Genomic DNA, 22,924 nt, shown 5'->3' with positions numbered 1-22,924 from the left:
GTAATAATGGTATTGTTACATGTTACCTTTTTATTTTTGGTGGTAGTCGTGATAGGAGGCTCTGTTATACTTTTCCACATCCATTCATTCCATGAGGTGGCAATCATTTTTGAACCATATGTCCAATCATGCCAAGAGCTGCAGATATAATAGTGAAAAACTTTCCAATTACTTTGTGCCATTTAAAAAAAAAGTCTTCCTTTAAACAGCATGGAATTGGTTTATCCTTCTTACGCTAATGTAAGAATGTTTTGTAATTTAAGATTTAATTTACCTACTTTAATTGTAACTTGCATATATATTTTTAAATTTATTACATCTATGTCCGATGTACACAACATAAGATTTTGATATACATATACATAGTGAAATGATTACTACTATCAAACTACATTCTATCACTCATAGTTGTTTGTTTATATTTTCTCATCGTTTCTTTCTTCCAAATTTTTACTCTACTATCGAAACTTTCTTTTTCTTATGTATTATTTTCCATTCTCTAGCCATTAAGGAGCTATTCATCTTATTTCTATTTCACTGTTGGTAATCTTTAAATATATAAGCATATGTAATTAATGTTTCTCCATCAATCTCAATGATTAAACGGTCTCTAAGAGCTCCCCCTTCAAGAACAAGGCTAGGCATTTACAAGCTTCTAAGTCTTCAGTGATTCCCTTACACTACACAGCATTCACAACATACACACAGCACCTAGATTCTCTTGAAATAAGCTAGAATTTACTTTCAGACAAAAATGATTGCATTTTTGTCCTTGCAGTTGAGGATCCTTTCTTAACCATTTCATTAATATTTCATAACTTACATTATCAATAATAATTTAATTGTAATATATTTTATTGAACTCCTTACTCTCAGGTTACCAAATTTGGCTGTCAGGTGACTTGGAGAACTTATTAAAAATACAGACTCCTGGGACCTATCTCAGGTTTACACTCTCATAATCTCTCACTTTGGACTCCAGGAATCAGCATTTAAAGTCTCCTTGGCAGAATTCCCTTGCTTGTTATCTTTTCACTTTTTGATAATAATTATTATCAAAAATAATAGATAATAACCAAAAAAATCCTAACAGGTGTGAGATGAGATTTCATTGTGGTTGTGATTTGCGTTTCCTGATGAATACTAATGTTGAGCAAGGATGTGGTGAAAAGGAAGCCCTTAAACACTGTTGATGGGGATATAAATTGACATTATGCATTATAATGAATATACCATTATGCAAAACAGTAAAGATTCCTCAAAAAGTTAAAAATAGAACAGTCATATGACCCAGCAATTCCACTTCTGGGTATATATCCAAAAGAAATAAAATAGCTCTCTCGAAGAGACAGCTGAACTTCCACGTTCATTACAGCATTATTCATAATAGCCCTGATATTGAAGAAATTGTGGTACACCCATCACAATTGTGGTATATATAAAATACAGCGTATAATATTAATAGTAATATAATATTCCACACAGCTGAACATTTTTCAGTCTTAAAAAAAATTCTGCCAGTTGCAACATCAATGGGCCTAGAGGACATTATTATGCAAAGTGAAGTAAGCCAGGCACAGAAAGAAAAATACTGCGTGATCTCACTTATATGTGGAATCCAAAAGAGTTGAACCCATAGAAACAGAAAACAGAATGGTGGTTACCAGGGGGCAGGTGTGGGGGTAACAGGGAGGTTTTGGTCAAAGGGCACAAACTTTGAATAATTTCTGGATACCTAATGAATGAATGATTTCTGGATACCTAATGTACTGCATGGTGAATATAGTTAATAATAATGTATTGTATACTTGAAATTTACAAAGAGAGTACGTCTTAAGTATTCTCACCACAACAAAAAAAGGTAACTATGTGAGGTGATGAAGATGTTAACTAACTTGATTGCGGTAATCTTGTCACAATGTACACATATGTCAAAATAATCAAGTTGTATACCTTGAATGTAAACAATTTTTATTTTTCAATTATTCTTCAATAAAGCTGGGGAAAGAAAATCTCATTAGGTGTTTTGTTTTTTTTTTTTTTTAAAGATGCAGTCTTGATCTTGTCACCCAGGCTGGAGTGCAATGGCGCGATCTCAGCTCACTGCAACCTCTGCCTCCTGGGTTCAAGCAATTCTCCTGCCTCAGCCTCTGGAGTAGCTGGGATTACAGGAGCCCGCCATCACGCCCAGCTAATTTTTGTATTTTTAGTACAGATGGGGTTTCACCATGTTGGGCCAGGCTGGTCTCGACCTCCTGACCTCAGATGATCCACCTGCTTCAGCCTCCCAAAGTGCTGGGATTACAGGCGGGAGCCACCAGGCCTGGCCACCTTAGGTGATATTAATGCAATCTGCCCAGGGCCAGTCTGTAGCAGCATTTGTGACCCATATACCTTGCACCCCTTCTCATATCGTGACCTATTTGTGATATATTTTGACTCATTTTCATTTTGGCTATAGTACATCCTTAGGTCTCCTCCTACTGCCTCCTTTTGTTTTTTTTTTTTTTTTTTAAACAGTACATTTGCAGAATACTTTGAGTCCTTTCATGTATCAAAACGCACATTTTTCCGTGGAACATGAGCAAACTGTGTCTGGTGAGAGAATACTATGATTGCAACCCTTTTTACTCACAGTTCTGAAAGGAATGTTGCATTGTCCACTAGCATTTTCTGTGGTAGATGAGAGACTGGATAATAGTCAAATTCTCTTTTCCTTGAAGGTAACTAATTGTTTTTCTGTGTCAACTTTTGTATACATTTTCTCTTTACCTTGGAATTCAAAATTCCAAGGTATGTCTAAACTCTTTACCATGAATTCAAAATCATGGTATGTCTAAAACTTTTTATTTTCATTAATCTTCACCAGCTTGTGGTGAGGTCATTCAATGTGAAGGCTTTAAGAATTAGGTTCGGCTTAGAGGAAATGGTAATCTGTTAGTTCTCCTCCTTCCTCTCATCTGTTCTCTATTTCTAAAATTCCTATTATTAGTTATGAGACGAGCCCCAAGACCTATCCTATGTGCGTCATCCTCTCTCTTACAAAACCTCTTTTTTACTTACAGTTATCCGAATTTTCTCAGCCTTCCCGTTAATTAATTTGGTCAGTAGCATCCAGTAGCATCCATTCTGATATTTACTATCTCTACTAAAGGGTATACTTTGTTGTTGTTTTTTTTCCTCAAGCAATCTCTCTTTCTTCTTTGTTTAATTTTGCTTTCCTTTTTTTCTTTTTTATTTCAATAGTTGTGGGGGTACAGGTGGTTTCTTGTTACATAGATAGTTCTTTAGTGGTGATTTCAGGGATTTTGGCGCACTCATCACCCAAGCAGTGTACATTGTACCCAACATGTAGTCTTTTATCCCCCATCCACCTCCTACCCTTTCCCCTGAATCCCCAAAGTCCATTTTATCATTGTTATACCTTTGCATCTTCACAGCTTAGTTCTCTCTTTTAGTTCCTTAAGGAATCTCCATACTGTTTTCCACAGTGGTTGTACTAGTTTACATTCTCACCAGCAGTGTAAAAGTGTTAACTTTTCACCACTTTCAGGCCAATATCTATTATTTTTTGACTTTTTAATAACCGTCATTTCGACTTGTGTGAGATTATATCTCATTATGGTTTTATTTTGCATTTCCCTGATAACTAGTGATGTGAAGCATTTTTTCATATGTTTATTGGCTGTTTGTGTATCTCCATTTGCGAATTGTCTATTCATGTCCTTTGCCCACTTTTTGATAGGATTATTAGTTTTTTTTTCTTGAGTTCCTTGCAGACTCTCGATATTTTAGTCCTTTGTCAGATGCATAGTTTGCAAATATTTTCTCCCATTCTGCGGGTTGTCTATTTACTTGCTGACTATTTCTTTTGCTGTGCAGAAGCTTTTTAGTTTAATTAGGTCTCATTTATTTATTTTGGTTTTTCTTGCATTTGCTTTTGGGTCCTTAGTCATGAATTCTTTCCCTAAGCCAATATCTACAAGAGTTTTTCTGATGTATCTTCTAGAATTTCTATGGTTTCATGTCTTAGATTTAAGTCTTTGATGAATCTTGAGTTGATTTTTGTATAAGGTGAGAGATGAGGACACAGCTTCATTCTTCTACATGTGGCTTGCCAGTTTTCCCTGCACCATTTATTGAATAAGGTGTCTTTTCCTCACTTTATGCTTTTGTATGCTTTGTTGAAGATCAGTTGGCTATGAGTATTTGGCTTTATTTCTGGGTTCCCTATTCTGTTCCACTGGTTTACTTGGCTATTTTTATACCAGTACCATGCTGATCTGGTAACTATAGCCTTGTAGTATAATTTGAGACAGGGTCTTGTTTTGTTGCTCAGGCTGGGGTGCAGTGGCATGACCTTCGCTCACTGCAACTTCAGCCTCCTGGCTTCAAGCTAGCCTTCCACGTCAGCCTCCAGAGTAGCCGTGACTACACGTGTGCACTACCACACCCAGCTAATTTTTATATATTTTGTAGAGATGGGGCCTCCCTATGTTGCCCAGGCTGGTCACAAACTCCTGGACTCAAGCCACCCACCCGCCTCTGCCTCCCAAAGTGCTGGGACTACAGGCCTGAGCCACCACACCCAGCCCTGTTTTCTTATTGTTTCTTTTATTTGATAAATGTGATATCCTCCTGAGTAGGACAGGAAACTTCCACATCATTATTGTTCTCTCCTATATTCAACTTTAAATTTTCTCCAAACATTTGTGGTTATGGGCTTTGACAAGTAACATGGCCAGCAGAATGGCAACAGCATCTTTCTCCATTCCCTAAATTTGAATGACACAAACTATTGAGTCAATAAACAGGTCAGAACAGCTCCCCCACATCTCTTTGCACAATGATAGCTCTGGAGACTCCTCAAGATTTGAGGTAGATGACTGGGGAGCCTTATGGGTTTTCCAGTTGTGGGACACAGTTTTCCCTCCTATATTATTTGATAGGTGGCTGGGAGAAAGAAAGATCTCAAAAACAAAACTAAAACAAAACAAAACCTGCTTAAACTGCCACCATGGTCTTACCCCCAAATTTCTTGGCAATAACAGGATTCTGTTATCTTTTTAAAACATGCATGCATGTGCATATATGAGAACATTCATAAGAATTTTTTTTTAGTAAATGAATAGAACTCTAAACAAAAACTACTTGATTCTGGATCTGATGGAAACCTCATGTTGATAAACAAAAATGAGTAATTCAAGTACAAACACAGTTGAAATCATAATGCGCTGAAATGAATATAATGCATATAGGAAAACTACACTAAATTATGTGGTATTTTATTATCATTCACACCTACACTACATTTAGTTTGAAATCTAGATTCTCACTGAAAAAGAATAAAACTAAATAAAAAAATTTAAAGATACAATTTTAACAGACATATAAGATCAATACCTTCTGTAAAATGGCAGTGGGTTTTACCTTAATTTGGGGATGCAAACATTCTAATCAATCAATTTATGTCAAAGAACGGAGCAGATTATCCCAGGCTTCTTTTAAAAGAGATTAATCGAGTTGACCTAAGTAGTTTATCTGATTACTGTCGTGGAAGAACACTGTGCCCATCAAAACAGCAAGAAACAGGAATTCCTCAACTCTAACATACACAAACCTCACAATTCGTAACTTAACTATACTGGCTCCTAGTATTTGATGTTCTTACTACTTAACATATTTAAAGTATGTCTTCCGTCCTCATCGTACTTAGCGTTCTCTTTTCACCTCTCATTTCAATCGGTCTTTTTCTAGAACTCGGAACTCCTCCGTGCTTTATTTCACCAGGAAAAAAACATGATCATGGACCAGTCTTACTCCAACATTCATGATGACTGGAGTTTACGTCAAAAGTGGAGTCATTCTTGACATCTCTCTCTGCCTCCGCTGACACACCAGTCACACACCAGGCTGGTTCCTTGTACCTCTTTGTATTTCTCAGATCTCTCTCCACCTCCACTGCCCCCACTCTATTACAAGCCACCCCGACCCCAAGCAGTTCTCTCTGCTTCCTCTACTTGTTCTTCATGAAGCACTAAAATTATCTTTTTAAAAGATCCGGTGATGATATTTTTCTGTGTATAACCTTTCAATAACATTCCATTTATTTTCTTATAATGCAGCCCAGAAAACTTAACATGGCCTAAAAATTAATGTTTCAGCCCCTCCTTCCTTTCCATCCTTATCCTCCAGCATCCCCTTGCTTCAGCCACAATGACTTTCTATTCATCCCTAAAATTTCAATGATTTCTGCTTCCTGTACCTCCTCAGATACCATCCCTTCAAAATAAAAAGAATTATACCTTAGGTCATGCCTAGCTAAGACCTACTTGTCCGAGAAGCCTCCATCTTTGACTCCCCTCTTTTACTCACTCATAGCACTTGGTACTCAACTTTAACCACTGAACACAACCATAAGTAAACAACAGTATGATTAGTTATTTAGCTTCTATTCTCCCAACTCCAAACATAAGCCCCAGGCAAGAGGGATTATACCTTCTTGTTCACCCTGTATCCTAGGGATCTAGTAGAGCTTTGTGTACAGAAGGAAGGTGTTCAATACATATTGATTGAATTTATGGGCCAAATGTGACGAATGGAAATCAAGGGGAGCTGCAAACTTAATAATACGCACCGTATACATTCCTGAACCATCTGAGAAACAGTCAACAAATGACAACAGATGCCAAGCCCTTGCTGAGGAAGTTTAAGAGACCCTTTCTTTGGTTTGGAAACATTGCTAGAGCTGTGTGATGACACAAACATAGACAGGTGATCAGAGTGATGATTATGAGAGATGCAGCAATAACAGTAACAACTTACTGAGAGCTTACTAGGTGTTAGATGTCACGCAGTTGATGTGGAATCTATCACTTATTCCACATTATAAATAACAGTGAGCAATATGATAATCTCCATTTTAAAATTTTTGAAACTGAGGCTTAGAAAAGTTATTTGACTTGCCAGAAGTCATAGGAAGATAACTAATATAAGGCCATCCAGGACATGGAGTTTTGTCTGACTCTGGATCCTTATACCTCTTGACCAGGATACAAGACTCTCTCCTGATTTTGCCACCAGCTTATGCTTGCCCTTGGCCAAGAGACCGCTCCTATTTAGTTCACAATTGCTTTTTCAGTAAAACGATGGTTTTAGTCCAGGTGACTGCCAAACTGCCTTCCACCTCCAGCATTCAAAAGAAAGCATATTTATAGAGTCATAAAAGGATCACAGTGAGACTGACATTCAATGATAAAAACTTTAAAATTATAATTTAGTAACATGTTCTTTCCAGTCTACTTTAGCTGTTCCATAAGCAAATTAGGAAACTATGCATTTAACTAGACTATTATCTCTCAAGCCATTTTATTAATACAGGCATAAGAAATTAGACAGAGAGGAAACACAAAGCAAAGAAAAAGAATTTGGGTGAGTTTTGGAGTCCAATAACAAGAAAAAAGAAATAGTCATTTTCTAATTTGCAAATTACATAACCAGCCAAAGCAGGTGGTCCAAGGTTAAACAGAAATGAGGGTAAGGTTTGTTAAAGGATTAAACTAAATGTTAAAAAAAAAAAGAGCTGTGTCAAATTGACCTTATTATTCAGATTAAAAAATGACTGTGGGACAAACATAATCCATTCAAACATAACTTTAAAAATAAAACAAGATGTGTTAACGGCTGCTTATATATCTCATATTCTATAAATCATCTGCAAACAAAAAATATGGCCCACCTCACACGGTAAGATGCTGCAATAGTCCTCAGGGAAAGCAGTGAAGGGGAATGCTCAAAATGCTTGACAGACAGATAATCCATTTAATATAAAATCTCCAGGGCAGGAAAATGAGATACCTTTCATGGCAACTGTCTCAAAGCCAACCTTCTGATGCCTTTTGTATCCTTTCCCAATGCTCAGAGACCCCTGCAATTCTTTTCCAATATTCAGGTTGAACTGGCTTTTGTGTCACCTTTTGAAAAGCTTGAAAAAGAACCCGATATAGGTCAGAATAAGTAGATAATTTATGCCTAACGATTTTTTTTCTGTTTTGATATTGTTAAAATATTAAGAAAGTTCATAAGGAAGAGTTTGGGGCACAGATATTGTAAGCTTCGGGGATATGTTGGGGCTTATTATTTTCTTTTACAAATGCAAAAAATAAGAAAGCAATGTGTTCATACTGAAAATGAAAATATTCTGGTCAAAAGTATACAGTATAATTCTGGAGCATCAATCTTACACAACTCTCTCTCAGATCAGATCCTGTATTGTGCTAAGAGAGTCAAGGTGCTCCAGGAAGAAGTTATAGGCCTGCTACCAAGAGGTCTGACTTGTTCTGAGCCTTCATTTTCTCCCACTCGCTGCCTCTCGGGATTCCAACTTCATACACTAGAGCTCAGAGGCTGCAAACTAAAAGCCTGTGAGTCAAATCTGGCTCACAGGTATGTCCTGTCTAGCCCACCAACGATGCTTACACTGACTATGCTTTAAAAAGAATGTTGTATTTGTTGCCAACATTTTTAAAGCTGGAGATTTCACTCTTCCAAAAACAAAACAAACAAAACAAAAAAATGAAGAGTAACAGACTGCATGCTTTTCTGCAGAAATTGAAGATCTAGAAACAACGGGTTCTCTTTCCCAAATGACAAGAGTGAGTTAATGCTCACCAGCAGTGCATGCTGCATGGTTTCTGGACTTTTTCTACGCAGGCTCAAAAACTCATCTATGCTGTAACTACTCTGATTCTCATATTAAGGAAACCTGCTGCTGTTTATGAATGTTGCCAATGTGGACATATTCACTTCCATGTATCAGTGAGGATTCACTCCATTCAGTCTACGTTCTTTTCAGATGTGGAAGAGCAAACAATAGGAGGACAACCGGCCCAACCATTTTTATCTAAGAGGTAAGCATTTACAATGGTTGTCTTTATTGCAGCAGCTGAATGTGTCCCCCATAATTCTTTTACCAGTGGTTGAGACCACAACCACATTCATATGGTAAGAAATTGTTAAATCAAAGCTTGTATGTCTTAATTATTAATGAAATAGATTTTATGAAACATTGGGTATGTTTGTACTGAAATAATGATGGACAAATAATGAGGGATGGTAGACTTTTAGAAACATATCTAAACTTCTTACATTAATACTTTTGGGGAAAAAATTCGCCCTTTGTAAGTCACTTGTTACAAGTTTCTTTTTTTTTCTGGAACATAAACTTTGATGTGTCACTTTGCCACCCTGTCCTAATTACCAGGGTTTAAAAGCCCCTTCAAACATTTTCATTTCCCATATATGCAGTATATGCAAAATTAAAGAACATATGTATGAAATCCTGGCAGCTTCTATTAAATTGAATTCAAAAACTAGTCTTTGTAATTTAGGATTTGAGGTTGAGGCTCCACTCTAATTTCATGACAAATGCAATTGTCCTTCCTAATTTGGGGTTCCTTTAATTGGTTTTGATAGATTTCTGAGAATGATTTTGTGTGTGTGCCAATTTATCCATGTTTCTTAAATGAAAACAATGATTTATTCGATACCTATGTGTGAAAGATTATTAATTTCTAAGAAAATCCAAACAGAAAATTTTGAAGTCAGGAGCAACATCAAGACAAACTGAAAACATTCATTCAAAACTCTAACTTGGTGATGAGAATTTGAAATTGGTATAAAGTGTAAAAGTTACATTTATTGAACACCTCCTCTAGGCCAGTATTGTTTTAGGGCATCTCATGGGACATTTTACTTGATTTTCACAAAAGCACATTTTTATAGATGAGAAAACACATTCATATCTTAAATACCTTGTCCAAAGTCACCCAGATAGTAACAGCAAAGTGAGATTTTGAGCCCAAAAACTACTCCAAAGTTCTTTTCATTTTTTTCACTTTTATTTTCCTTTAACAGCTTAAGTCTCCATTGACTCCAGGAACTCCTTCCCTAAGCCAGATATCTTTTCCTCAGATAGTTCTGAATAATCCCGTACACTTTTGCCAACTCTCTTCTCACTACCCCCGTAAACACATGTACACTGGACTTCCCCACCTGTCTCATTCCTCGTCGGGGTGCACACCTCCTCCCTCTACTTTCATATCGCATATCTTTAAAATCTTTCTCCTCTAAGAAGCCATCACTCATCAATCTCAACCCAGTCTCACATATTATCCACCAGGTCTTATGTAATCTCATTATATTAATGTGTGCTTATTTAATTTATTTTACTTTTAAATATCTTCTTCCATTTTTAAATGTGTAAGACAAATTTCAGAACAGGAACCAGAACTTCTCTTTCTTTAGTGAAGATACATTTGACTCATTGACACACATATCTCACAATGAAATCTATTTGGTAAACCAAAGAAACAGAAATGCAAGGAGGCAGGCAAAAAGGAAGAAGGTCATTAGGAAAACTGGAAGGAAGAGGTACAGACATGCAGATGAGAAATATTAATGACCCCAAAATGGTTGCCAGAGATAAAATAAGCATCCAAGAGGGTCAGACTTCCCTCTCCCCAAATAGCCAGGAATAGCCCTAGCAATCCATAGCTCTTAGTAATCTCATAAGGAGTGATCGGATCATGGTCTCTTAATACACATCATCCTTCTTCATGGTATCTTTCAACTGCAGAACTACCAAAACTGGGGCCAGAAGATTCACATATTCTTATCCTAACTCTGCCCAGAGTTAATGCTGTCTGTGATAAATGACTCGCCTTCTCTCTGCCTCCATTTCCTCATCTCCAAAACAAACATTTACCGAGGGTCTACAATGGATCTTACAGACTTATGCAAACCGGGCTTCATATACAGTGTATTTCTTATTTTTCCGATTTATCTCTTGCTGCCCCACATGCATAATGGACAGGAAGTCCACCGAGGACATCCACACCAGGGAATAGACAGGAATCCGATCACTGCCATTGCTTACAGCTGCCACACGGTGGCGCTGCTTGAGGACGCTGCTGAGGAAGGCGCGGGACCATTGCTACAATGGACTCTGCTGTATACAGGTTTTTGCAGAGACCCCGCATGGCCTATGAAGCGCAATTTCTCTTCTGAATGCTAAGCTCATCGAAGACGCCCAGCACTTGGGCTTCCAAGGTTCCCATGGTTCCGTTTTTTGAATCCCACAAACAGCCACCTCCTAAGTCCCCAGCTGGTTATGGAAGCACTGAGGCAGGAACAGCTCTGGCACCTACCAGCTCTGCAAAACTGCATTTCTTTTCCCTCAAAGATACCAAGCATTTTTGCTCTTCACCCTGATTATACCCTCTTCTGAAGCAGTGATGCCACTGGCCTGCCCTCAGGGGAAGACCTCATATAAATGATTCTAAGGGGAGTGATTCTGAAATCTCTTACTGGAGAAGAGAAAAAGCAACCCGAGCTAACCACCCCCTCATCTATGAAACAATTTATGAACTATGTTAAATATTTTGATGGAAAAGCAAAGGTGCTATGACAACACAGTCCAGGGAATCCTCCTGTAGGCTGGAGGGTCAAGAAGGTGGTGCTTTCTGAGGAAATGACATCTATTCTGAGATCTTAAGGATGAACAAGAATCATTTGGAGGTATTTCACGTAAAACGCACCACAGTTCAAAGACTCTGGTGCAGACAAGAGCTAGCTGTGTTGGAGGAAGCGAAAGACCAATGTGGTTTCACAGTAGAGAGCACGGGGAGAGTGAGAAGACGAACCCAACTTGGAGGTCCAAATCACATGGTGCTTGGATAGCATGGTCACCAAGACCCTTCCAGATCACTGTTTTAGGATTCAGTGCCCACTGGCGACATAGCTGAAACACCTAATTCACTTAAAAACAGTTGTCAGTCAAGTCAGGCAAAAGAAAAACAGCTGTGTTCGCAAAAGAAAAAGAGCTGTGTTCTGTAATACATAGATTGTTGTAGGTGCCCTCTGTTCTTATCCCCAATCTGCTGAGGAGCTGCTCCTGGGGGACTCCAATGTCTCTGATCTCACCAAAGTCACCTCCCAGGTATGGATAATCTGTGTTCACATGTCCTGTGGTACCAGGTGTCCCACACCCCTGTAAGAGACAGAGCCTCTGCAATCAGAAGGTAAGAGGTCAGGTAACTGAGTCAAATTTGCATTGCTGCACAGGAATTAATTAATGCAGGCAGGTAAGCACTGGAATAGAGAGAGACAGAGATGGGAAAATTAGGTTTAAAATTAGCTTTCTGAACATAATGAGAAGATTATGTATAAGGTTTACTGTATTATGATCCCAAGCTTTTTCTGGAAACAAATCTTTCAGGGGAAAAATAGTTAAATTAAAATGGCAAGATGCCAAACTCTAGGACACAAAACACTTAACAAATTTTGAAAAGGTATCTGAAGGAGATGGATGATGGGAGAGGTTTTTTGTTATTGTCAGATTTAGGACACTGGTGTTTTTCTGCCATCTATCAAATCTATTTACCATGAGCAGCACTTTTTTCTCTGGGCAGGCCCATACAGATAGAGATTCTAGTGATTTCATTTCCTCCGTATTTCTGGCACTTTTGTGGATCACACAGAGGATGATTAAATGGCTTTTCTGTATTGTTTGTTAAATTCCACTCTTCCCACGAATTGGGAGTGGTTCCCATGGGAACCTCTGAACGTGGAATAAGAGCAAAACAGATCACAATCATTCAATTCTCTACTGAAAGCACACTTGGCAAAATACTTTATTCACTATTTGTGTAAAACCAATTCTCTATACATATAAATCTGAGATCCAAGGAAGTAAAAGTCTGTTTTGCTGTTGTTGTTTAATCCCTATCCCAACTACAGATCATAGAACTTATTCCACCTTTTAAAAAAGTTATTTTGCACACAGACTCAGACAAGGATATTATGCCAGAAACCATCTCTAATGTCACTTGAGCGAAATACGCCAGTGTAGACTGAATGATCCAGGATGGAACAAAATATAATTTGGAAAGGAGAAAAATTACCATATCCACTTTTATTTATTTATTTTTGAGACAGTGTCACTTTGTCACCCAGGCTGGAGTGCAGGCATGACTGGCTCACTGCAATCTCCACCTCCTGGGTTCAAGCAATTCTCCTGCCTCAGCTTCATGAGTAGCTGGGGATTACAGGCACCCACCACCACACCCGGTTAATGTTTGTATTTTTTGTAGAGACGGGGTTTCACCATGTTGGCCATGCTGGTCTCGAACTCTTGACCTCAAGTGATCCTCCTGCCTTGGCCTCCTAAATTGCTGGGATTACAGGCGTCAGACACCATGCCTGGCCAGTCATATCCATTTTATCATAGACAACAGGAATTATTTAAAAAAAATAACAGAATGTAAATTTTAATAAAGTAACCAATATATATTGCTTCAAACAAGTATGATTTATATAAGATAAGGTAGAGCTAAAGAGAAGTTACAAAACATAATTCTCATATACATTTGTGATTTTTCATTTGATCACAAACACTTTTTTAAGTTCCTTAAGCTAAAGATCCCACACTGCTGTCTACCTAATACCATTACCCCTATGTGAAATTTACACATGACTTTCCACATTTCCAGGGCTACAGCTGAAGCCAACACACTCTCTCACCTAGGAAACAGAAATAGCCTTATAACTGTTCTGCTCCCTTTCACCCCACACCATTCTCTATACAGCAGTCAGAGCAATATCTAAAAGACAAATAGGTCATTATTTAAACACTTCAACTACCTCCCACCTCAGAATAAAGTACACCCTTACCATGGTTTAGCACTCCCTCTGTGAGGAGGCCATTGTTTAATTTCATTTCTGTCTCCTTCCCACAAACTCCTCAAAAAGTTACTTTGCTCTCTATCTCCAATTGCTCTCCGCCTATATTCATGTTTAAAATCACTCTAATCAGGCTTGCACCTCCAACACTCCCATAAAACTGTATTTATCAAAGTCAACAATTCTCCCCAGGTTACCACATCCAATGACCAATTCTTGGCAGTTGCCTTTGACATCATTTGTCACTTCCTCCTCCTAGATATTGTTTTCAACCATTTCATTTGTAGGGCATTTTCCTTCCTCCTCATGGGTTGCTCCTCTTCTTCCAGACATTGTAATGATGTAGTCATGCAATCTTCGGTCACCCTCTCTACTACATTCACTCCCATGGTGATCTCATTTGCCTTGAGGTTTTAAATACCATTGGTATGCCAATGACGCTTACATTTTTGTCTCCAACCAAGACTTCTTCTCAACTCCAGACTCCTATATCCAACTCCCTATTTCACTTCACTCCCTGGATTCTCTATTACTGAGCTATTGCCACAAAACTTCTGCATAACAGACCACCTCAAAACTCATTGGCTTACAACAGTAGCTATTAATTCTCTTGATTCTGTAGGGTCTGGTAATCTAAAGCAGGCTCCATGGGCAGCCCTCCTTCCAAATGTGGGATGAGCTGGGCTTAGCTGGGGTGGCTCTGTGTCACTTGCATTCACTTGGGGTCCAGGCTAAGAGGGCAACATCTGCCCCAGGAAAGCTCTTCTCATGAAAATGACTGCATCACAAGAGGCTGAGCCCAACCTGTGAGTTCATTTCCGTCCCCTGCTTTTGTCTCACATCGACATGACCCACCGGCCAGAGCCAGTCGTACTGCCAAGCCTAACTCAGGAAGGCAGATACAGAACTACGCCCTGGGAACGGTGGGTGTCTCCTGCTTTACACAGCCACTCCTCGCCTCATCCAATCCTGTTCCAGCACTAGGCTTTCCCATCTCAATCTTCTATTTTTTCAGGACAAAACACTGGGAATCACATCCTGGATTCTTCTTTCTCTCATACTTCACTTCTGAAGCCTTCTAAATATATTCAGAATCTGACAAAGTCCCATCATCTCTACCATGGCCCTGTAAGAGCGACCAGAGTGTGGCTCATGGTTTATTCCATTATTATGCTAACAAGTCACCCTGCTCCTAACTTAGCTCCACCCCTCCCCAGTCTAGACCCCAAAGCTTCCTACCAGACGGCACCTCGTTTCAATCAAACGGAAGTCCTGACAGTGGTTTATAAAGACTGGCCTGATGCCACCTCTTATCACTTCTCTAACCTCTTCTCCGCCTCACTCATCTCACTCACTCTGTTCCAGTTACAGAGGCTTTCTTGAGGCACTTGGAACAAGCTGGGCCTACTGCTACCTTATGGCTTTTGTACTAGCTATTACCTGTGCCTGGTAATTCCTTCTCCCACATACCCATCTGACAAACTTGCCCCGTCTCCTTCAATATTTTGTTTAAATGCCACCTGCTCTATGAGACCTACCTTGACCTCAATGTTTTACACTGTAGCCCACCTATTCCTGCACTCTTACCTCCCTGCATACAAACATTTTTTAAAACACTGATCAGTTAATATTGTACGTAATTTACTTAGAAAAAATCATGCACTATTGTCTTAGTCTGTTGCTGATAACAAAATAAACTGAAACTGGGTAATTTATAAAGAAAAGAAATTTATTTCTTACAGTTATGGAGGCTGACAAGTCCAAAATAGAGAGGCCACATCTGGTGAGGGCCTTCTTGCTGGTGGGGACTCTCAGCAGGGTCCCAAGGTGGCACAGGCTGTCACATGACTGAGTGTCCTAGCTCTGGTCTGTTTTCCTCTTCTTATAAAGCCACCAGTCCCACTTTCATGACAACTCATTAGTCCATTAGTCATTAATCCATTAAACCTTGAGTGGATGAATCCATTCTTGAGGGCAGATCCCTCAGGGTCTGATCACCTCTTAAAGGCCCCACTTCTCAATTCTGCTACACTGGGGATTAAATTTCGACATGAGTTTTGGAGAGGACAACTATGCAAAACATTGCAAATATGTTGGCTGACGTATCCCAAGCACCTTGGATAGCACCTGGAACATAGAAGGCTACAGAAATGTGTTCAGTCATTCATTCCCTTTCTCAGCCAGACTGAGCTTGTTTTGGCCCCAGAGCCCTGGCCCATGCTGTTCCTTCTGCCTGGATACTTCTTTGTTCAGAGAGTCTCTTAGCTGCCTCCCTGTCAGCATTCAAATCTCTGTCCACATACCACTTCCTCATAGATGCTTCGCCCTTCTTGCCTCTTAGTCCCATTTTCCTATTCATCATTTTCTTCATCATATTTCCACATAGTCAAAAATATTTACTTGTTGGCCAGGCTAAGTGGCTCATGCCTGTAATCCCGGCACTTTGGGAGGCTGAGGTGGGCGGACCACTTGAGGTCAGGAGTTCCAGACCAGCCCGGCCAACATGGCAAAACGCCATCTCTACTAAAAATACAAAAATTAGCCGTCTAAAAAAATGTATTACTTGCTTACTAGCTATTGTCTTTCTTCTCCTGTGGGGTCCATGAGAACAAAGAATTTGTCCATTTTGCTCATCCCTGTATCCTCAACTTACTTACGATAGTTCCCGATGGACCAGTAGGAACTCAAAAAGTATCTTCTAAATAAATAAACATCCTCCCCCAAAGAGGAAGCCAACAAATTTTGTCCTTTTAATGTGTAAGAAAAATGGTAATTGCATTGAAGGGAGGGCAAGCTTTAAGAAATTAAACAGAGGGAACATGAGTTTTGTGGTTAAACAGAATGTTCTCCAGTTCAGTCATCCTTAAAAGCTGCAGGAGAGTGCCCTGCTCTTCCAAGATAACATGCTTGAGAATGACTTTAAGAGTAAAACCAAGAAAAATAATCTTCTGGTGCTCATTTTAGGTTGACTAATTTCCTCAATAAGAAAACATGCATAAAATGAACAAGCAAGTTATCTGATGTTTCAAATGATTAAGTGCAAGCTGAGATAGCTTTGAAGTAGCTGCTACAGAATCCCCAGGGGAGGATCTGTAGACAAATAACCAGCTTGTCCCGTAGAAATAGATTTCTCCAACAAGGGGGAAAAAAATAGAAAAACATATGTCCTACAACTGGGTGAAGATACTTATAGTTTCAAATATCCAAAAAAATTGCAAGGAAAAAAAGAGATATTAATTTTCCAAGAATGTGCAGAAGTCTATGTTAAGAAATAAGTTGCTTTAGGATATATTACAATTAATAAACAACTAATATTTAGCTGACTTTTTTTTACTTATTAAAAACACTGTTACAGATGCTTTATATGGATTTAACAGTGTTCTATGAAGTAAATGATCTATCCCTATATTAGAAATGATGAAACAGAGGCAGAAATAGTTTAGGCAACTTTGCTCTAGAGCATATGCTCTTAACCTCTGTGGTAAATGCTTCTTAAAGGATAATATCAGTTTACTGAATGCTCACAATGTGGCAGGTATGGTGCTAAGCATCTTGTAGAATATTAGATTTTAAATGTATATGAATAAAACTAATCATTACATTTAAACTCTAACCTTGCATATATTCAGCTTACTTGATATAATACAGAAAAAAAAAAAAAAGCTATGCCCACCCCATTCCCTGTTGAATTTGCATTGAAACGCAAAGGTCTGCCTGACAACCTTTTTGGTTATTTCACCAGCATTGGTCAGGCCTCTGGTTATGTTATCAGTATGAGGAAGTGAAAATACACAAGTCAACTACACAACCTGCAACTACACAACCTGTAGTTGCACAACCTACAACTATACAACCTTGTTATTTCCTTTATACTAAACATTAAATCAATTTTATATTACAGGGAAAAGTCATTGCATCAAATTATATAAATGTAAACATTACTATTCTTAAAAACTACAAGCTTCATAGTATTTATAAATACAGATTAAAAAATTAGACATGACCTAGAGTAGTATCTACATAGCATGCTGTTTTAAGAACATCAAAGAGTGTTACAGAATGTCAAGCAATATTTCCTGTGGCCTGAGGGAATGCAATTTTCTAACTATGAAGGTCTCCATCTTCAGCATATAAACCTGAAGGTGCTTTTAGGGGACAGCAGTAAAAATGTGAGCTAGTGGGGCCTCTGAAGTATGCATTCATCTCAAATTGGTAATTTATGGTCAGTAACATATTTCTCAACGTATCCCTCTACAGACTAAAAGTTGCCATCGAACTTACCCTCATATAAATGTGCTCTGCATGAAAACAGAAAAATGGAAGCGTGTACCCCTTAGAACAAAATAAAAACCACTGCATATGGTCATGGGATTTCTACAATATTAGCAGTCTTTGCACTACTCCACTACTTGGCCAAATCTGAAGGCCACCAGAAGGCAGACGGAGCATTTCTGAAATGATGTAATAACCTAATAGCTGACCCAAAAGCTTCACACACTGGGAAATTTGCCTGATTCACTGATATCACACACATACACAAAAACTCTTAGAATCAACAAAATATATAAAACTCGATACAATTAGAGAAAGTTTACAATACTTCAGTGTTTGAAATTGCAGTAAGAGAATAGATTTACTCCTTAGACACCACACACACACACACACACACACACACACACACACAGTCACGGTAGTAAGGGGATGTAACGTTCAATTGACATCCAAAGGTAATTCCGCTAAATGTTAAAAAGTATTAAATATACATTTCACAGAAAATTACATTTATCCTTGACTTTTGCTTGTCTCTGATCCACATTATTAACACATCATAATACAATATAAATGCCACATATTGGAACTGTCCCAAGGCATCTAGTTATATGGAAGGAGGGACGCATTAACATTCACCGACTCATTTAATTTCGTCATCTGATAATTATTAAGTCCATTTATCAAGCCTCATAAGATTTACACAAACTGGGTAATTTTACCCTACTGTCACTGCCCAAGAAACAGTGTATATTTAAAACCAGAAGTTAGAAAATTACAGTTAGACCTACTAATATTTTTTTCTTTTCTTTTCTTTTCTTTTTTTTGAGACAGGGGCTCGCTCTGTCACCCAGGCTGAAGTGCAGTGGTGCAATCTCAGCTCACTGCAACCTGCACCTCTGAGCTCAAGTGATTTCTACCCCAGCCATCTGAGTAGCTGGGACTACAGGCACACACCACCAAGGCTAATTTTTTTTTTTTTTCTGTAGAGACAGGGTACCCCTATAATGCCCAGGCTACTCTCAAACTCCTGGGCTCAAGCGACCCTCTCACCTAGGCCTCCCAAAGTGCTGAGATTATGGGAGGGAGCCACTGCGCCCGGCCTTGCTGTTTTTCTGAATAATCTTATCTCAATGTGTCCAACTTCCACAGCCCAAGAAGCAGCATATGTTTAAGGTGAAATCTGCAGAATTGCAATTAGTCCTACTACTATTTTCTGAATTATCATTAGCGATAAAGTCCCACCACCAATCAACCATATGGGAGCCATGAAATCATTCCAACTTGAGACACACTATCATGCCTTAAGAAGAAAAAAGGCACTAGGAGCCAGCTTCAGAGAAATCAACATCAATAGAAGTAGTGTGGGAGTGAAAGAGAATCAATTAGAAGAGTCACAATGAAACAGACAAGGAATCTGAAAACAGGAGCGGAGTTTTTAATGAGGACAGATGGACCAGGAGAAAAATCCTCTAGGTAGAGGGTACAAGATAAGGAAATACACAGAGCCTGGAAATTGGGAGATCCATTTGGAAAAAGACAGGCCATCTTGTTTGATCAAAGCAGTAAGTATGAAATACAGAGAGGACACTGAAAGGAAGCACATCTCCAAAGGTAGACTAGAATTGTGTCATAAAGGCCTCAATTCAGGCTGAGGAGCCTGTGACTAATATGAAAGATCATGGTGAGCCAGTGAAGCCTGTTGAGATGGGAAATAATGGGATTGAAGCACTGACTGAGAAAGACCTCACTGGCATCTCTACAAAAAATGGGCAAGGAAGGTTAAAGAGTGGAGGACAGGAAAGAGGGGGAAATATGTGTTGGAAGATGTTACAATAGGTGGTCATAAAAAATAATTAACAAATAAAAGTCATTTCCATTGATGATACATAAAAATGAACGAGCCCCTAACGAGCCCCTAGCTTCTGCTCTGGCTTCCAGAGTACTTAATATTGTTCTGTTAAAATTACTGCAATTTTTTTTTTTGCTATTTTTAATTTGTTTTTATTTTTTAGTCCAAGATATGAAGAACACACATAGTTAAAATCAGAAATAGCAAGAAAATCCAAACTCAAGGGCTGGAATGCTCCTCTGATGCATGCTGAGGGTAGAAAAATAATAACAATTAAAAAATAAAGTGCTGGAATGCTTAAACAGTTCGACATTTTCTATAATACTATGGAATGAGGCTGGGCACAGTGGCTCACTCCTATAATCCCAGCACTTTGGGAGGCCAAGGTGGGTGGATCACGAGGTCAAGAGATCAAGACCATCCTGGCCAATATGATGAAACCCCATCTCTACTAAAAATACAAAAATTAGCTGGGCATAGTGGTGAGTGCCTATAGTTCCAGCTACTCGGGAGGCTGAGGCAGGAGAATCGCTTGAACCCAGGAGGCAGAGGTTGCAATGAGCCAAGATCACGACTGCACTCCAGCCTGGGCGACAGAGTGAGCCTCCGTCTCAAAAAAACAAAACAAAACAACAACAAAAAACTATGGAATGAAGTGTGAGCTCTAAAGACAAAAGAAACTGATATTTACTAATTATCTACTAGGTACCAGGCTTTACACATCCCCTGAGAAGTACTGATAATCACCATTTTATAGGTAAGGTGACATATAACTAACACATATCAGGGTAGGGACCAGACATCTCTGTCTGAAGAGTCATATCATCTTTCTTTCCCACCACACTACATTTGAACAAATGATAAACTGCAGGCTACAACCATTAGGGAGTTATGAAATCAATACTGTGAGTCATGACCAGTATCTATTTTACGATGGGATAAAATGTAAAATATCAAGTGAGCACTGATTATAATAAGGGTAACTAATATTTTATGAAGTATCAATTTCATATATATGTGTTTATATGTTTGCATTTACTGGAACAATATAAAATATATTTCTTATTTTAGATAATAGCAAAATAAATTGCAACGCTACTACATAGATACTATATGCATAGATATTACTATAGATAGTAATATCTATCTACAACACAGATATATTACTCAGGTTACCTTTAGAAATAAATTTTACTCTAATCAAAAATACTTCAATCTGTAGTAGCTAAAAAAAAATACTAACAGCAGTTACTCTAGGTTTAGCATATGATGACTGAATTAATAGAATAGTCAATTAAATTATTCACTAAAACTACAGTAAATAAAAGTCAATAATTAACATCAATAGAAGTCTTAGGTTCTCATATAGCCCTCAAATATAGATAAAAAATATTATTTATTTTAAAAATAAAATAAATATAAATTGAAATAATGTAGCAATTTTACCTGTTTTCCAAATGATTTCTAAATTTATGTAACTATTTTCTTAAAATGGTTAATTATCAATTCTCAAATAAAAGTATTAAAGATTAAAAAACAAAACTAATGCCAACTTCATTTAAAAAAAAAAAACTAAGAATGATTCCAGTGTAGTAATTACAGCATCCTGAGTTTGTTTTCTAGTCTATTATGCTAGCCTATATGACCTTTGTCAAATTACTTAAGCCTTCTAATCCCCAAATATTCTCATATTAAAAGTGGGAATGATAATAATAACATATTTCATAAGGTAAATAAGGAGAAACCCTATGTAAAGTGCTGGGCAAGATTGCCAAGCTCTTAGAAAATGTTCAACAAATAGGATTGAGATTTTATTTCATGTATAATGCTTGGCATGATTAATTTATGCCAAAAGCCAATTGTCACTGCCAGTAAATTTCATAATTAAACTGAATGTGAGGTGGAATCATAAAAGCTAAAGTTTTGAGGATATTTCATCTCATTCCTGATTTTTCCCAATCTGCCGGTCCTTTCCTATCTGTCTTCTTGCTCTCTGTGAACTTAAAAAAATTAAAAGCTCGATCTCACCTTGCCACACTATTATGTTTTATATGATTATTTCCAAGCCTCTAACTGGCAAACCCTTGAATCTCAGTCCTGAAGGATTAATGGTAGCACAGGGAGTGGAGAGAGATGCAATGTGACAAGGCCAGAGTTGCTAGGCCTGCAACATGACCAACTGCAGCTTATAATTCCCTAAATGGGTTCAGATCACTGTGGTATGATAAATGTGTGGACTGCTTTATAAAGAATCATTTAACAGTGATTTATTTCTGGGGGGGAACCAAATGCCACCAGAACTAATTTGATGAAGTGACAAGAGAACACAGACTTTAGTTGTGGGTCACAAAGTCTCTTCATCTTTCTGCTACTATATTTCCAAATGAGCAAAGGAATTGTGAAGTTGAAAACCACTCTCTTTCATAAGAGAAAATTATGAATAAGAAGCCCAGAGCACCAGAGATAACCTCCACCTGAACATCTACTCTCTTGAGACCACCTCCCTCCAAAATTGTTTTCATCAGCAGTGCTTTCCTAGGGGAGCGAAAATGATGTATATCATGGTACAAAACCCTTATTGTGGTAACTGATCTTCTGATCTTCCCTGCTCGTGTATTCCTGTTTATGTAAGTACAATAAATCCAATATGAACAGGACGGCTTCGATGTTGAGAAATCCCTCCTGAGAAATTCTGGGCAGATTTTTCTCTTAAGAAGCTTAGAGCTGATATGGCTTTGACAGATACAATTCCAATATTTTATTTAATTCAATAAACTTAATCGATGACTTGCTATGTGCTGGGCACTGGTTTATATTTGAGTTCTCAATTCCAGGTTTAAGAATCATTATTAACATTAGGATGTGGGGTCAGAGAGATGAGTATAATACAAGTCATATCCTCAGTAATCCGTGTCATTGTGTAGGCAGAGTTGAATTAACTACTATAGTTAGGCAAGGGTCACATGTAACCCTCTCAATGATCCTTTGCCACCCATCCCTGAACCCCTTGATCTCTGTGTCCAGCCAAGGTTGATGATTCTTCCACAATAAGAACAATTCTTC

At 38.2% G+C, this 22,924-nt stretch overlaps 1 protein-coding gene across 4 annotated transcripts in view; it reads right to left on the bottom strand.

The window, feature by feature from the left end:
• Positions 1 to 22,924, bottom strand: part of LOC100989577 (contactin-4) — a 960,081-nt gene that overhangs the window by 891,032 nt on the left and 46,125 nt on the right. The gene's annotated exons all lie outside the window — the stretch shown is intronic.

This window comes from Pan paniscus, chromosome 2 (assembly GCF_029289425.2).
Source record: "Pan paniscus chromosome 2, NHGRI_mPanPan1-v2.0_pri, whole genome shotgun sequence".
Taxonomy (NCBI): domain Eukaryota; kingdom Metazoa; phylum Chordata; class Mammalia; order Primates; family Hominidae; genus Pan; species Pan paniscus.
The sequence above is the reverse complement of the archived record's forward strand: the minus strand, read 5'-3'. Positions and strand labels throughout refer to the sequence as shown.